Source organism: Pteropus vampyrus, unplaced genomic scaffold (genome assembly GCF_000151845.1).
Source record: "Pteropus vampyrus isolate Shadow unplaced genomic scaffold, Pvam_2.0 Scaffold103, whole genome shotgun sequence".
Taxonomy (NCBI): Eukaryota; Metazoa; Chordata; class Mammalia; order Chiroptera; family Pteropodidae; genus Pteropus; species Pteropus vampyrus.
In genome coordinates this window covers 3,487,842-3,503,577 of record NW_011888884.1, presented here as the reverse complement: position 1 = coordinate 3,503,577, position 15,736 = coordinate 3,487,842, and the positions used below count along the sequence as shown (strand labels likewise).

The 15,736-nt window shown below is 41.2% G+C and overlaps 1 protein-coding gene across 14 annotated transcripts in view; it reads left to right on the top strand.

The window, feature by feature from the left end:
- The window catches only part of ZNF462 (zinc finger protein 462), a 129,267-nt gene that overhangs the window by 562 nt on the left and 112,969 nt on the right, over positions 1-15,736 (top strand). The window contains exon 1 of one of the 14 annotated variants that reach the window (XM_023533475.1): positions 61-93. The exons of 12 other annotated variants lie outside the window; for them this stretch is intronic. The gene's annotated coding sequence lies outside the window, so the exon portion shown is untranslated. Of the gene's footprint in view, positions 1-60; positions 94-114; positions 478-15,736 lie in introns of those variants that run through there. One more of the 14 variants, XM_023533476.1, reaches the window with a different exon arrangement.

Sequence of the window (15,736 nt, the reverse complement as noted above, 5' to 3'; positions counted from 1 at the left end):
GGGGGGAGGAGGGAGAGAGGGAGGGGGAGGAGGAAGAGGAGGAGGAGAAGCGAGGGAGGAAGAGGAGGAGAAGCTGGTGCTGGTGGCTGCGAGGTGGCTGTGCTTTTCCTGCTGGCTGCTCCTTCTGCTGGGGGGAGCGGAGCGCTGGGGCTTAATTAATTTCGTGTAGTTCTATGGAGAGAAGAGAAAATGAAAGATGAGTGAGAAGAGACCTGGAGGCTTAGGACGGATGCTCTGAGCGCGGGGACAGGAGTAGGGACCGAGAGGGGGGCGGAGGGCGGAAGGCGAGGAGACCTGAGCTGAGAGCCAGGGGGAGCGAGCGAGCGAGGGGCAGAGGAGGGAGCGCTCTGAGCCGCCCCGACCTGAGCCGGTTGACCTCTTTCTTTCTCTGTCCCTCTCCTTCCTTTCCCCCTCTCTGTCTGCCTGTCCCCAGCCCGATGGCAAAGCCGTGCGGATTGGCACCCCTCTCTTCCTCAGGTATTTGGCTCCCTCTTCTCTCTCTCTTCTCTCTCTCTCTCTCTCTCTGTCTGTCTCTGCCTGTCTCTGTCTCTGTCTCTGTCTCTCTTCTCCGAAGTTGGGATGCGGGTCGGGATGTGTCGGGGGGTGGCTGCTGCTGTTGCTGGTGGTGGTGCTGCTGGTGAGGACAGAGGCGAGGAGCGGGGGCCACGGGCCGGGTGGGGGGCGCAGGTTCGGGAGCAGCTGAGGAGCTGTCTCCAGGCTGAGGGTTCAGAAGCGTCTGGTGGAGGAGGACAACGGTTTCTGGAGAAGAGAAGCCATTACACACTCTTGGCTCTCCTCTGAGGAAGGGAGAAAAGAAGCCAGGGGCCTGGGGGTCGCCTCACTCCTGGTGCAGTTCCCAGGGGTCTGCCCTCCTTCCAGGCACGAGGGGAAGCCGCTGCCGCCCCTCACTGGAGCAGCCCCTCTCTTTCCCTTTCTTTATCTCCCTGTCCTCCATTTGCAAGCTGTCTGCCTTGGTTCCAGTCCAGACTCCAAAACACAAAGCTCCTTCTCACGTTCATTCTCCAGGCTTTTCACCATTCCTGAAGGAACCCTCATTTTCTTTTCATTGTAGCTTCTAATCTACAGAGAGGGAGGAAGGTTGCCTGGAGTTCCTTTTATATTCCTCCCCTACTAAAAAAAAAAAAAAAAAAAAAAAAAGTTTCATTTTTAAGCACGCGTCTGGGATGGGAAAAGACCAACCAGTTGGGGCTTTCTCCCAGGGCTCCCGGGGGCTATGCCTGAGTGTCTGTGTTGGCTGTTTGGTTTGCTTTGGTTTTGTTTCTGGAGGTGGCTTGCAGGTTTTGGAGGAAGTGACTAGTTTGGTTGAGAGCTGGGAACTGAGTCAGGTAAGCCGTGTCATGTAACTCCACCAGAAAATGGAGGAGAGCGGGTTTCCAGGAGACAAAGCTGAGATGAGAAGTGTTTATAAAATTATGGATGTCTCCATTTTGAAGCTCTGTTGGTGATGGCTGGAGGAGGAGGCTTGCCTGCCTACTCCTTCTCCCTTTCCTGGGGGAAATCTTGTGGTGGTTCCTCACTGTCTATTCATTATGCAAGGAAATGAGGGGCTTTTAAGGGCTGCTCAGATTTTTCTCCCACCAAAGGAGTGTTTTCACAAGTTATTGAGATGTTTGTTTCCATTTTAAAGTAAACTTTTGGAATTTTTTTTTTTCTTTCTGAGTGGACTTGAAGGGTTTTGACCTCCTTCAAGAAAGGCAAGGCCAGACCTTAAACATTTTCCACCGAGGTCTTCACACAACTTTTAAGCTGCTCCAGGTCTCCTGAAAGTCACCAGGAAATGTTGTTTCCTCATTGTAAAGACAGTGGTGGCCCTAAGCTGAGATTTTGGAGTTCTGAGGCTTGGCTATCATCATGTTTTGATGCATTGCAAGACTTTTTTTGTCTGGTTTGGGTTGATCTCTGGGAAGAAAAAAAAAAAACAAAACTCAACAAACAAATGCTACAAGATCTCACAGGAACTCTGACTGACACCAGTTTCTCCAGGGTCTACTTTTCTCTTCAGGTTGTTCCATTTGTGTGTTAGGCCTTCTTTTAGTTCCTTTGTTTTCCCTCTTCCCTTCCATCCTGCTGTTTTTCCTGTGTTCTCAAGTACTGTAAGTCTTCAGAAATATCAGATGTCTTAACAATGTCACTATAGAAACAAATTTTTAAAATATTATGTCAGTTGAGAAAATCTTATGTCCAGGTATCTTTACCTTTTTAATTGGGAGGAATTTATTAGTCTTATAGGAAGACATTTTGTGAGGATGATTTGAAGAAAGGACCCAGTCCTACCCCTGACCACACACATTGATTGGAGTTCTTCACAGATTAGTTCTAGAGGATGTATGTAATTGATCCAAGTAAAGAACTAAATCCTGAAATGCTCGAGGATTTTATAAAAGCCAACCATGAAGATGTTGCTTTTCCATTAGGTGAGGTAGCCATCTTGAGGATGAGGAAAGATGTTGGAAGAATTTTAGATGGACAATTGAAGACAGGTGAGGAGGACTCCACAGTGGAATGAAAACTTGGAGGAGATGCAGAACCAATTAATATATTATAAGGAGGCTGATTAGACCTTGTTTTCAACCAAGGAGAAATATAGAAAGGTACCAGCTTCAACAGAAATAAGGAACACATTGGTGAGCGACTTGTATCAGCTTTATTCTAGCTTTGCTTTCTCGTGTGTCAGATTTTTGTGTGTGTGTCTCTGTAAAGTTCCTTAATGTCTACAGTATTTTTGTGCATATTGAAGTGGTTTTAGATTCCAGATGTAATTATATTCTGTTGAGTAGCTGGTAGCAGTGTCATTCAGTAAATGCACAATGCTGTATATGACAACATCACATTTTTCAAACCAAACTGTTGTGTCATTAATTGAGGGTTATTGTTCTTCTGAGGGGAATGAAGGAGAGGGGGGAACACATGGTTCTTTAACTGATAATTGTCCATGGTCAATGAAGTAAAGCCCTGTTTTTGCAGACAGAGATGTATGGTTTTCAAGATTTTCAGTTGATGTGTATGCTCGTATAAAAATACTTCTCTTCAGATCTCTGCTTCTTATTCAAAACCTAGGACTCTCCAAGAGCACTTTAAAAATCTCACTTGGAATCATACCTTTACTTATTCATTTTTGAATGTTATTTTTTTGATACTGTTACTATTCCTCCTAAGTGGAATGTCATCAATGTTATATTTAAATTTGCTAATGCATGTATGGCTGCTACATGTTTAGACTGGGAAGTTCAAGTGCAAGGGAATAAGGAGTTATTTGGGAAAGTAATTACTAAGTAATTTTGCATCTAGTTTACCATATATGTTTATGTAAACATAAATACATTAGACTTTGATCTTGAAGAAGCAAACTTCCATGATATCTTTTTTGTTGTGGATATCAAGACAACTGCTTAATTACTTATTTCAGTGGAGAAAAAAAAAATCTGACAAAGTGGTTGCCAGTCCAGCAGTTTGACTCACCACAGTTTTTTTTAAACTTTGCATCCAAACGCCTTAGTGTCTTTATGGATAGTCTTAGAGTTGAGCTTTCTAGAGGAAAAAATAGGTGTCTGAGAGCATTTTTGGAGTTTGAGAATATGTTCTAACTGGTTACCTAAAAGATCCGTCCCATCTCTGATGCCCTTCATCAACATGAGAAGTGCCATAATATGAAAGACATGGTTTTTGTATTTTTATAGATATACACATTCAAAATGGGACAAGTATCTTGGATAAACCACTATGAGAGAAATAAGGATGTCGAATTGAATATTCTCATTTGATGTCAAAGCTCAGAGATCCTTTTGTTTTTGAGACATCAAGTTGATGAGGCTCATTATGCAAATTTTTGCATAGTTTTAATATGTCACAGAAATCATTCTGGAGAAATATATGTGAGCTATGATGCACACTGTCATAAAAAAAAAAGATTATTGTTGGAACTTCTCAGTCCTTAGTAGCTCTCATATTAGATTTATGTCTATCTAACTCATTGATCATTAATCCCTGAGGACTTGTTTTTTCCCCCACTCTTTGGAGTTAGAGACAACTTTTAGACACAGAATAAATAACTAAAAAGTATGTGTGTGTGTGTGTGTGTGTGTGTGTGTGTGTGTATAAAATCTTTTAATGAGTCTTCTGGAAGGCATAGGGGAAAATAAATCTAACTCTATTAATGGACTTTAGAGTACTCGGGATGAGTTTTCCTGAAAGAAAAGAATGATAAAGTTGACTTGGGAAAGAGTTCCTTTTTCTGTGTGATGGAGTTTCATAGGGTCTAACCTATCTTGAATTCTTTCCTAATGTTAATTTTTTTTTTTTTTTGGTGAGGTAACCTTACTTATCTTCTTTGCGGTGCGCGCCTTTGTCAGACTTATAGTTCACTGCCTCATAGGACAGCATTGACAAAGCTGTATCGAATGTTACAAGTTGAGTGGAGACCAGAGGTGCTATTTCACAATGCCACACTCACAAATTAGGAAATATATAAATAATGAACTCAGATTGCAAAAAATCTGACATGAGTATATAATTGGATGATTAGTACATGGAAACCAAGGACATTCAAAAGAGGTGGAGGAAATATTTCCAGAGTCTATCGCTAAAAGCTAGTGAACTGGAAAAAAAAAGTCAGCTTCTGTCAATATGTGAGTGTGTGTGTGTGTGTGTTGTGTTTGTGTATGAAAGCAAGTATCCTTGGTGAGGTTCACATACTTATGAAGTTGGTGGCTTTGAGAAAAACATTAGCTATGACCTATTAATTGATTATGAGAAAATGGAGAGGCGAGGAGATAATGCTAGAAGAAAATTCCTCTTCTTGTGTGATATGCCAAGACATCTGGCAGATGTTATGTTGGGCCCTAAGGAATGGACAGTTTAATTTTAGCCCTAGCAAGGAAATGGGAAGTTCTAAGCTCTTTTAATAGCACAAGTCTTAGTTTGGGGAAGGTTGCTTAAAATAATAAGAAAGGAAAAGAAGAGAGTCATTTATTATAATATGAAAGAACTCGGAGCCCCGAGATGAAGCTGAGGTTTTGGGGCGATGGACAAAAATGTTTTTCCCAAGTAGAAATTACCATAAAAATCATGTAAAAAGTTGACTAAGAGATATACCATAAATGATACATATTACTTGATCTTCACCAGTCAGAACTTTAACTGAGAAGCTGGTTGTTTTGTGCCTTACAGAGATCAACTTCAAATCTCGCCCCCCCACCCCCCTGTATTTTACTGAAGAGGAAACTGGCACTGAGACTTGAAGTGACTTGCCCGAGGTCAGAAAGTTCAGTTGTAACAAAGCCAGGTCTAGAACTTAGGTCGGCTGACTCCCAACCCAGTGCCCTTTCTACTGCCCCAGCACACATGATTGTAGCGGTTTGTGAAACACCAGCTCCAGAAACTGTAATCATACACTAGTAGGGCAGGAGTATTGATTTTTGTTAGTTGAAGTTAACATGTTAGGGAATCCAGGGCTGAGCATGGTTTCATCTATAGAAGTGATACACTCCAGAAGCCAGTTTTGGAGAAATGTATGTGAGTTATGATATGTGACTTCCAGTCAAGTTTCAGCTCTTGGGCTTGTAGCTGCGCTTTTCATTGTCCTCTTCTGCTCTATAGTTCTGTCACCTAGGGCTTGGGAGTCCTTTTCAAATGCCCTTCTTTGGAAGTTTGTCTGGGTCGATTACAACTTACAAAAGTGCCCACAATTGGTCTCTGAGGATTTATTTTGCAACATGGTACAGATTTAAATTAGCTTCTTTCAGAGATGCCATTTTGTAATACTGATGAATGTCCATGAGAGTGAAATCCAGTCTAAAACAATTACTGGTGATTTTCCAGTGTTCCAAAACTCATACAAAGATGTGCCCTCCATGTATCTCCTAGGAGCCCAGTTCTCTCTCAGACCAATGATCGTTCCCCAATATACATGAAGTCATCCTTAAAATGACTTTTTAACAACAGAAGCAGCATTTAGCTATGAGCAGGAGGTGGGTCAGTACCTTCGGAAGAGTTTTCATCTCCGATTCCTCTTGGACAAATGAAAGCAGTTTTGTAAGGAAGAGTGATGTTTGGAAGTTTCCACATTTTCTAAGCTTCTTCCAAACTAAAGCATAAATCTTAATCCAGGAGGCAGTCTGGAGAAGGTAGTGCTGGATGTGGACTTCTGGCAGAAACACAGTTAACGCTATAAACAGTCGAACCTCAGTGTGGCACTCCTCCAAATGAGTTGACTGTCGAAAATAAAATGTTCCAGAAGAACTGGGAGAACAGGAAAGAAGTTAAAACAGCATGGTTTGCATGCCAGTACTGAAGGAAGAAAAAAAAGTTTTTTGGGGGGGAGGACGTTGGAGAGAAGATAATGCTAAATTGAACTGTTTCCTGGATTTATAAGACCCAGGAGGAGAAGTTTCCAAGTGAGGGAAAATGGATTTTTATGAATTTGGATTCTGTTTACTGGGAAGCTCTTTTTGAATCTTTTGTCCCCTTGAACTTTGTATCTTGAGAACTACACACACTGATAAATAGAAAGCTGATTGGAAATGCTTTGGATTTACATTTTCTGCTTGGAGATACTATCATAAAATTTATCTACTTTCTAAAGACTTGTCCTCAGCAGTCGAAGCATTCATAAGATTTTTAGTCTTCGGATGTGTGGCTCTAACACAACGTTGCTTTTTTCAAGGTCTGGAAAGACGAGGTAGAGCAGTATGGTGCAAGAGGGTGCAATATAGTCACCTGCAAATGCATTGTCTTTTCATTCTGGTGAGCAGACACTTGGTGTCTTCAAAGCATTCTTGCCTAATTCCTAGCTAGAGACATTTTTTCTTGAGTTATTCTTGGATGGAAGGTTTCTTTTTGTGCCAGGTCATGGGTATTTTGGTATTGATTTTCTTGCTTTCGTGTGTTTGCTTGTTCAGTTCATTGCATGTTGCTTCTGGATATTAATAAAATACTTCTGCTATGCCTGTTCACATCTTAACCCCAAACTTCGCTCAAAGAGCAAAGCCTGCTCTTGAGAGTGAAGGAAAGGTTGGTAGGTACTTATTTGTTCAAAATTAATACTTGAGATGAAGACTGCTTAATTCAGAAAATTATTTGTTAGGCTTTCGAGTAGATTTTTAACAAAGATCATGCAAGGAAAGATGGGGAAAATTCTACCAAGAGCCAGTGGATCCTGATTTAAATGTTTTAGGATCACTTCGTAGGAAATTAAGCATTTGTCCAAGATGAGTAAGGACTTACCTTTGGATTCAGATTGGTTTGAACACAAAAGGAGCTGGAGGCCCAGGCGAGACAACTGTGTCAGAAGTAATTAAGCCCAGGATTTGTGGAGAGGCTTAGCTGCCACAGAGCCCAGCTGGGGAAGGCCAAACTTACTCCCTAAGCCCTTGTCTGGCCAGTTGAACCAGAACATGAGCTAAGGCCTTCAAATTTGGGAATTCTTTCTTCCCTGTTCAGATTTAAGAAAGTAAAGTCATTATTCTTCAGTTATGCTCATGTCAGCTGAGTGCTTCTCTCTTGAGCTGGGAAATGCCAGAGGTAGGGTCGGGGGGTGGGAGGAGGGAGGCATGGGGGAGCCGATTCCCTCTGAGGGAACATTCTCCCTTTAACAGTACAAATGTGCCTATACCATTGTTCTTATTACTCAGAAAATAATTGTGCAGTGGCACAATGTGGGATACTTGAAAGATGTTTGCTGCACAAAGGTTCCAATACTCACCTGCAGATTAAGAAATGGGTTTCTAAACCATCTCATTTCTACTGCTAATGAAAAGCTTTGGAAGGCACCTGTGAATTAGAGCTCCAGCTGCTATCATGGTAGGGGAAGTTGGGCCTTGAAAGGATACACGGATTAGCCTGTCAGAAAAGCAAACAGTAGCATCAGCATAAGTAGAAAATAGACAGGGTTGTTAAGCTAACAGAAAAGTAGGCTAAAGCATTGCCATAATTATGTGGTGGAAATTTGCTGGGAAGCAGAGACTGCTTGGATGGGAGAAGGAAAAGAAGAAGAAGGGAGGCAGGGGAATGATTGACAAGTTAAAATAGAAGAAGTCTGTCCATTGGGAAGAGCCTACAGGAAGAAGAAAGGCATTGCTTTTAAGACAACAATAAAGCAAGTGGAAAAAGACCTTGTAATTTGGTACCTACTGCATGTGAAATATGAAGACCAGTGTTCAGATCCACATTCTTTGGTTAGTTCTCATTGTAAAAAAAAATAGAATTGGGCTTAGAAGACAATTTACGTGACTTCAGGGTTACAAATACAGCTTTTCTGATAAAGGACAGATGGAAACTTGAAGGCCTAGGTGGAGATTTTCCTGGAAAATGTGGTAGAGAATAGAGCACAGCAGAAAATAGCTGCATTATTAATGGGCAGAAAATGTGATAGTCCTCTCTAAAGTTATCCATAGAGCTTCTCTATCTACACTCTGGGTGTTAGAAGAATTGAAGAACAAAGACAAGCTTATTTCAGAAGGGAAGGGAATGGACTGCGACAATTACCTGGTGTCCAGTTTGGGATTAAGCGATGTGCTTCAGCCAGGCGTCACAGGCTGGTCTGTCAATCCAATCCTGGCCTTTTAAAATCCAAAATAAGGCCATTGTGGTCCAGAATGTTTAGCCATTCTGATCCTTAATTACATCATCCTTTTATACTGTGACCAATTAGTTAGCAACTGAGCATCAATCACTCAGCCCAAATTGGACCTGATTTGGGTCCTTCATGTGCGGTAAAATTTGAACACTGGATTATAGACTGAAGATGGCCAAAAATAGATGCCAGCTAAAGATTATGTAAAGATTTCAATAATAAGTATTATTGCCCTTCAGTGGTTTCTATCTTAAATGGTCTTCTATGAAGATTGTTAATTATTATTTAATATGATAACTGAGAAGGGGGTTTGTATGGATGAGAGACCATTTTCATTTGCATATCAGAATTCAGTTGCAAGAACCTCTCCTCCTACTGTCAAGCAAATATTGTCCCTTCTGATATTGGGTAAGAGTACTGTCTATAAGGAGAATAAATATGACTGCGTCATCAAAAAGTTCTGCCAGCTCCTCTATAGAGTGGGAATATCACATAGACCTTCAACAAAATGCTATACCCCCTCCTGGAGTGACTCACAGTTCATATTAATACTAGGCAATGTTTGTTTACCATTTAATATGAACCAGGGACTGTTCATATGGTAGGGAAAACTGAAGTTTAGGGAGGCAATTTACCCAAGTTACGAAATGGGGGAGCCAGGATTCACATACTGGGGGGCACTTCCTCCTGGCTCTCGCTGGTGAGAACTGGCCTTGCTTATTACTTAGCATGCTAATAGCTTATGTTCCTGATGGTTTATCTCTTCCAGTTACTCATGCCAGGAGTATATCCTAGTGTTCTGGAAGGAAATCTGACCATAATGGAAAATTAATTGAAATATATTAGTTAATATGAGAGATATAAAACTTACTGTAATAGCTTGATAAAGTATGTTTAAAGAGTATCCTCTTGCGTTCTTCCGAGTTATAGAGATGGTGGGGGGAAAAAAGCAAGGGACCACGTGGGGGGAAATTTAGAGAATAAATATTTTAAAGTGGTACTGTGTCGAGCTCAGTAGTGGAAAAAGTAGTTATACACATGGGTATTTAAAAAGTACATACTTGTTATGACAGAAGGATACGCTATATGACTTTTTTTTTTTTAAGTAGAGAGGGTGTCTTACTTTTTTCCTTTCTTAGGGCCCCCTTTGAAAGTCTCAGTGCCCTTATATTGGCTCTGGTTACTGTATGCACAAGAAATGTTTTCAAAAGCTGTAAAGACATATTTGAAAATCATTTCCACTGTCTAATGATCATTTTTGGAAAATAGTGCAGATACTCTTCAAAGCATGAGTGCTAGTGTGCCCCACGCCCTTTAATCATCACCGTGTGCTCTATTTAGATCATGGAGACATGATGAATGTTTTGGTTTTATTTGCCTCTCCCTGAAACTTCACAGTACAGTAAGGAAGCTGCTGTTCATGGATGACCACAAATGCCCTTAATAGAGTAACAAGCTGTACTAAGGGAGATGGAACAGGTCCAAATTTCCCTCAGATATCCAGGACAGTAGCTTTTCTGTAAGACAGGGAATTAGACACTAATTGCTGACTAGACTCTTCAACCTCGAAGCAACTAGTGATGGTTTTATAAAATCTTAACTTGGCTAGGGATCTGTTCAGATGATCCCTTGTCCCCAGACAGACTCATACCCTAAACCTTTGTCCGAAGATAAGCATGTGTTCTCTTTGTAAAGTGAACTAGAGGGGACTACAGAGTCACTCATTTTTACCTGTCATCCATATTATTATCTACAAAACTTATCAAAACCATTGTTTTCTTAAATAAAGGCCTTTAATGGGAAAAAGGCTCAGGAAGAATAACTACATAGTGGAAGAGAGTAAAATTGAACTATATGGAAACGTGGTTCTTCAGGTAGAATTTCTAATTTAAGAGCAATAGAGACTCTACTCAGCCTTAGGTGGCATCAACCGAGACCCTGGTGAGTGGTAACTCACCATCTAAGGCACTCCTTCCACCAGCCTGTCTCAAAGACCAGTCCTTAATATGTTTCTTCAGCCTTCCTCTTGATTCTTTGAAGAGAAATCTACCCTCAGGGGCTTCGCAGAAAGTGAAGGTAAATTGAGTCAAGTATCTTTGTGTGCGGTGACATCCAATTGGGAATAGGACACTGAATTTGAGAATACACTCAATGAGAAAGGTGTGGTAGGAGAGGAGGCCTCAGAGCATGTCCAGGAGGTAAAAGTGCTGCTAAGTTTATGTACTGGTAGAAGAATCCTCTATTCTCCTGAAGAGAAGAGAAAATCACCTTCAAAGACAGGTTCCACTGTCATGTGAACAAGCACATGATATAGATCACATAAGATAGCACACGTTTAAGAAAGCAGAATTGTATCCAGAATTTGTATGGAAGTTCTCATTCATTCATTCTTCTCCCATGGCTTTGCCTCTAATTAGTAATTTTAGGGGGCGGAGAAATGAAGTGGTATTGAAGAAGAGATGTCGGCTGTCCCTGAAATTCATCCCTACGCCTTGGTTGACTCAAGTGTCTTGAGTACCTTACCCATTCTTTTTCTGACCAGTGGCTGGTGCTTGTTAACATGAGTGAACATCACCCATAGGTCCTGAAAATAGCAAGTGTTAAATGTTATATGATTATTAGGGGGAAAACAAGGTAATGTAGTCAGTGGGCTTAATTAGGTTGTGATTGCCCAATAGCTGCTTCATGATAATTATATTCATAACCCCGTTCCTAGACGTCAACTACAATTATCAAAATTGACCCCAGCACAGGTAAGTGTTAGGGATCTTTTTTGAAGCCGCTTCTGAATGGCGATTTTCCAGTGTTCCCCGTCTGTTCTTGCCTGTTTCTTTCCCCCTTCTTGTCACCTTCCTTCCCCCATTTTAGCTGAAAGGATGGTGGCAATATTATTTTGTCTATAACCATGCACATTTTGTGTAGCTTTTTGTCTACAGAAAAATAAATAAATTCTTAAGTTTCTAAGAGTCAGATATAATTGGAAAACATTAATAAAGCAGCTAATGGGAATCTTGAACCATAAAAATCCAAAATTGGCTAGATCGTGTTTTTCCTCAGCACATGAACTCTACCTGTGCAGTAGATTTAATGTGATTCATTTGACTAGATCTTTTACTTTATAAGGCGTAGTCTTAAAACAAAAAAGAGAATCATCTGTGTTTTTGATACATGATCATTAAGATCTGAGGAACATAGAGCAGGAGCTGTTAACTTTATGTTACCCCTTTCTTTTCCCCCGAATTCATGACATTTGCCACCATGTATACTAGTAGAAAAAGAGCACGTCATTGCTGGGGATGCTGTTTACTGTTTATCTCCGAAGTGAAGGCAATGATTTCCAGGAAATACAGACACCAACCTGTATCAGAAGTGGGTATGTTAGTGTGACATTGTGAATCACTGGGCCAGATTGTCACTTGGCAGCTTTCCCCTTCTGACATGCAGTTATATGGGAAGATAATGTACTTAAAATTAGTATATTATGGCTAAACTTCAATGCAATTAAATTGTCCGAAGAGCTACTGGGATCTTGGCTACCAGATATATGAGTGTATGTGTGTATAAATATATATTTGGGTGTGTGTATAAATTTGTAAATATATATGCTTATATAATTTTTTTTCCATCTGCAGTTGGGAATCCGCATAAGCTGAGGGCTTGACTTAAGTTATATGTGAATTTTAACTGAGCAGACAGTTGACGCCCCTTCTCCTTTCTTCAAGGGTCAACCATATCTATATTCTCTCTAGAGGAGGTGTTTATTTTTTTGCTGAAACATCAGGAGTGTAAATTTCTGAGAATTTCTGGGTGAACATGCAGTTCTTTGTGCGGGGTCTTCTCTAAAAAAGTTATGTTTAGTGGGTGGAGCATACTCTTTGGAACTGCATGAGCACAGAGCACAGGATGAAATTTGTCTCTGTCCCCTCCTAAATGTATGACCTTGAATGAGTCACTTCTCTATTCCCATGATTTCCTTCTCCATAAAATGGGGATGATAATTTGAGTCTTTGAATTCTGCCTGATTAATTTTGTGCTGTGTCTGCCCTAAATGACGAGAGGTGCTCTTTGCTGTTGCCCATGCACAGGTAGGCTTTTCCAGATGGTAAGCTGCTGGTCTGCCTGGATGTGGACCCCATGGCACTCTATATCTGAGGTGTGTGCATTCAGTAGGGATTTGCAAACATTTACATGGTAGCAAAGCCTGTCCCAGCCTTGCAGAGTGGTTCCCGGGAGTCTTGGGGATGGGGGGCATTCCATATTATTATAACTACCATGAACTTCTGTGAACTTTCTGAAAGAAAGATGTTATTACTGCTCTTATTGTCTGGCATCATTTTGGCAAAAATTGTGCTTATTGCAATGAAAACACTGGCTGTTTTATATAAAGGCTGGGTGCCTCTTTGTGGCTTCACTCATTTAGACAGCGCTGAGCCAGTTTGAGGACTATCCTGTAGCCTTGCCTAGAAATGCTTTGGTCTTTTCTGTGCAATATTTAATAGGCTATGTCCACTTGGTCTGTAATGTCTTGTAATATCAGGTGCTTTGAGATCTCAAGGGTAAGGAAGCTAATTTTAGAGCGCTTTAAGGGTAGATATTTCAAAATGTGGAATGGTGTTAATAGAGCCTAACAGAACTTACCTAACCTGATTTGTTCCCAGTCAGAAGACTATTTATTGGTGGCCTCCTTGGTGATAGTATGGTGGCAGTGGTGGTGGTGGTATTAGTGGCAAAGGTAAAGAACATGTAAGTGATTTTTTTTGGTAAAAGTATAGTGATTTTTTTTTTCACCTTGAAAAGCAGATTACTCGAGAAGATTGACTGATCGATTGATTGAGTTTTACATTTTGAATGTAAAAGTCCACAGAGACAAAGGTCTCAGCGAATTTTTTTTAAATCATAAGAAGCTTTATAGTCACCACTTTAAAATTGTGTCCAGAGATATTTGAGGAGAGAAAAAGAGACCATGCATTTATTTATTAGTGTTCAGATCTCTAGGATGATTTTAAAGGAGAGGATTTGGGCCTCAAAATGTAGACCCCAAAACTAAAGGAGTGGAGGAGTAACTTTGACTGTGGTAGTGGTTATAATAATATGGAATGCCCTCCACAGCGTAAGAAATACGGGGAGAAACAGTAAGAACTGAATCGGGGACTTCTAGATGCCTGAAGAGCTCTGGGAGTGGAAAGATTTTTTTCCGATTTCCTTGAGACTTAGGTAAGGGGGATATTTTGGGTGCCACCTTCACAAGTGTAGGTTCTTTACAAATTGTAGGATCTTTTCTTACCTGGGACTACAAAGTAGTAGGAAAAGTGATTGGCTTAGTTTGGATCACTCCTAATTTGCTCCTACCCTCCAGTTTGTCTTTAAAATGGAATTCTCTCTCTGGTGAAGGTGGAGAGTCATAATGTATGTAAAACACTCAGCACCTTGCCGGGTACCCAATAAAGGGCCACCTCTGTAGTTCATTTGCAATGATCATTTAGTGGCCATCCAGTGCCTCCTTAGCAGTTGTAGAGTGATGATAGAGTTGGAAGGAATTTAGTGTTTCGATATAAAATGTATTTTATAGAACTGTTATATTTAAGAAATATATGCCTATTCATCTATTCCTTCATCAAAACATTTATTGAGCACCGTTTGAGTACCGGCAGGCCTGCAGTGTGCCTAGGTGGTTGAACCCAGGGGATGTGGGATCTATCAATTGTGTTAGGCTCTTTGTTTTGGTAATTGGAGTGATTATGATAGAGATATGTGTCCTTAGCCACATTTAAATAGCTTGGAGGCCAGAGATGGTGAACTTTGGCTTAAGGCAGTGGGAAATAGATTCCTCTTTAGATGCATTCATTTCTGTGTCTTTCTTGTTTGTATATATTTACAAGAAATTTGCTAACGATGTAGTCAGTGCTGCTGGGGTACATAATCTGGCATATCATTTAAATATTTACTCCGAAATATCTCGTTCTCTGTTGGTGTGAAGTAAGAGTTACCAGTTATTTTTAGGTCATTTTCATCTTAGCAACCCTGTTGGAGATGAACCAGACACAGTGCTGTAAACTGTCCCCACATTTTGATAGAATTTAATAAAGTAAAGTTTAATGGTTTGGTCCCAACAGGCAAACCAGCCATCTGGTTAGCAGAAGGTTAGGTCGAGTATTACTTGGCTGCTGAGAGGGCCACAAACCAGCCTTGATGCCCTGGTAATGTGTCCAGTTGCTGAATGCATTAAGCATTGAAATGGTGCTTTCAGGTCTGCCGAGCCAGCAGTTCTGTTACCACCGCTGTGACGCAGGAGATAATTCAGCCGGGCAAGTGGCAGCATGGGGGTGGATCTACAGTACAGGATGTGTAATGTCAACATGAAGGATTGGAGCTGGCAGAAGGAAGGGAAGCACTCATTTCATGCCAGTGCAGGAAGCCTAGAGAGATGCTTCCCGCCCCCCTTGCATCTTGTCCTCTTCTGAAGCTTCCACGTTATGTGTTAAATGATTACCTTGTGCATGGTCCATGGCAAAACTTCAGCAGATTTTCTGCCTCTTTTGGAACCTGGCAGCCTAAACGAAGTGAACCACATTCTGCACGCATGTAGGAAGGGCAAAGGCAAGAGTTAGCTGCACAGACTAGGAGGAGGAGAAGGGTCTTCATCAGGCAGGAGCATCTTTGTGTTTGAGACGGAATCCCATTGTATATCTCTTTGTGTTCAGATTTGAGACCGGTCATCCGTTCAAAGGCTGCAAACATCTCGGAACATTGTGCCACAGCTGTAGTCAGTAGAAGGCTGCAGAGTGGTTCCAGTGATTCTGCAGGAGCTTAGCAATTACACAATTGCTATGTAACTGGGGAGAGCCATCAGGATTGGCTAGTTCTCCTGGAAAGAAAGCTTCAACAGTTTGAGGGGTAGATTGTTTTCCCTTGTTAGATCTGAAAAGTGATGAGCAAGTACATCAAGCCACCATGCTGGAACCAGGTCCTCTCACTGGCGTGAAAGAAGAGGAAATTCATAAGTACACTTGGCTGGACATTCAGTGGACTTCGCAGCTGCGTTAAAGGGGAGAGAGAGAGAGAGAGAGAGAGAGAGCGAGAGAGCAAGCGAGCGCGCGAGCACAAGTCACTGACACTTGGTAAAGTGGATTCTTATGTCAGTTGAAC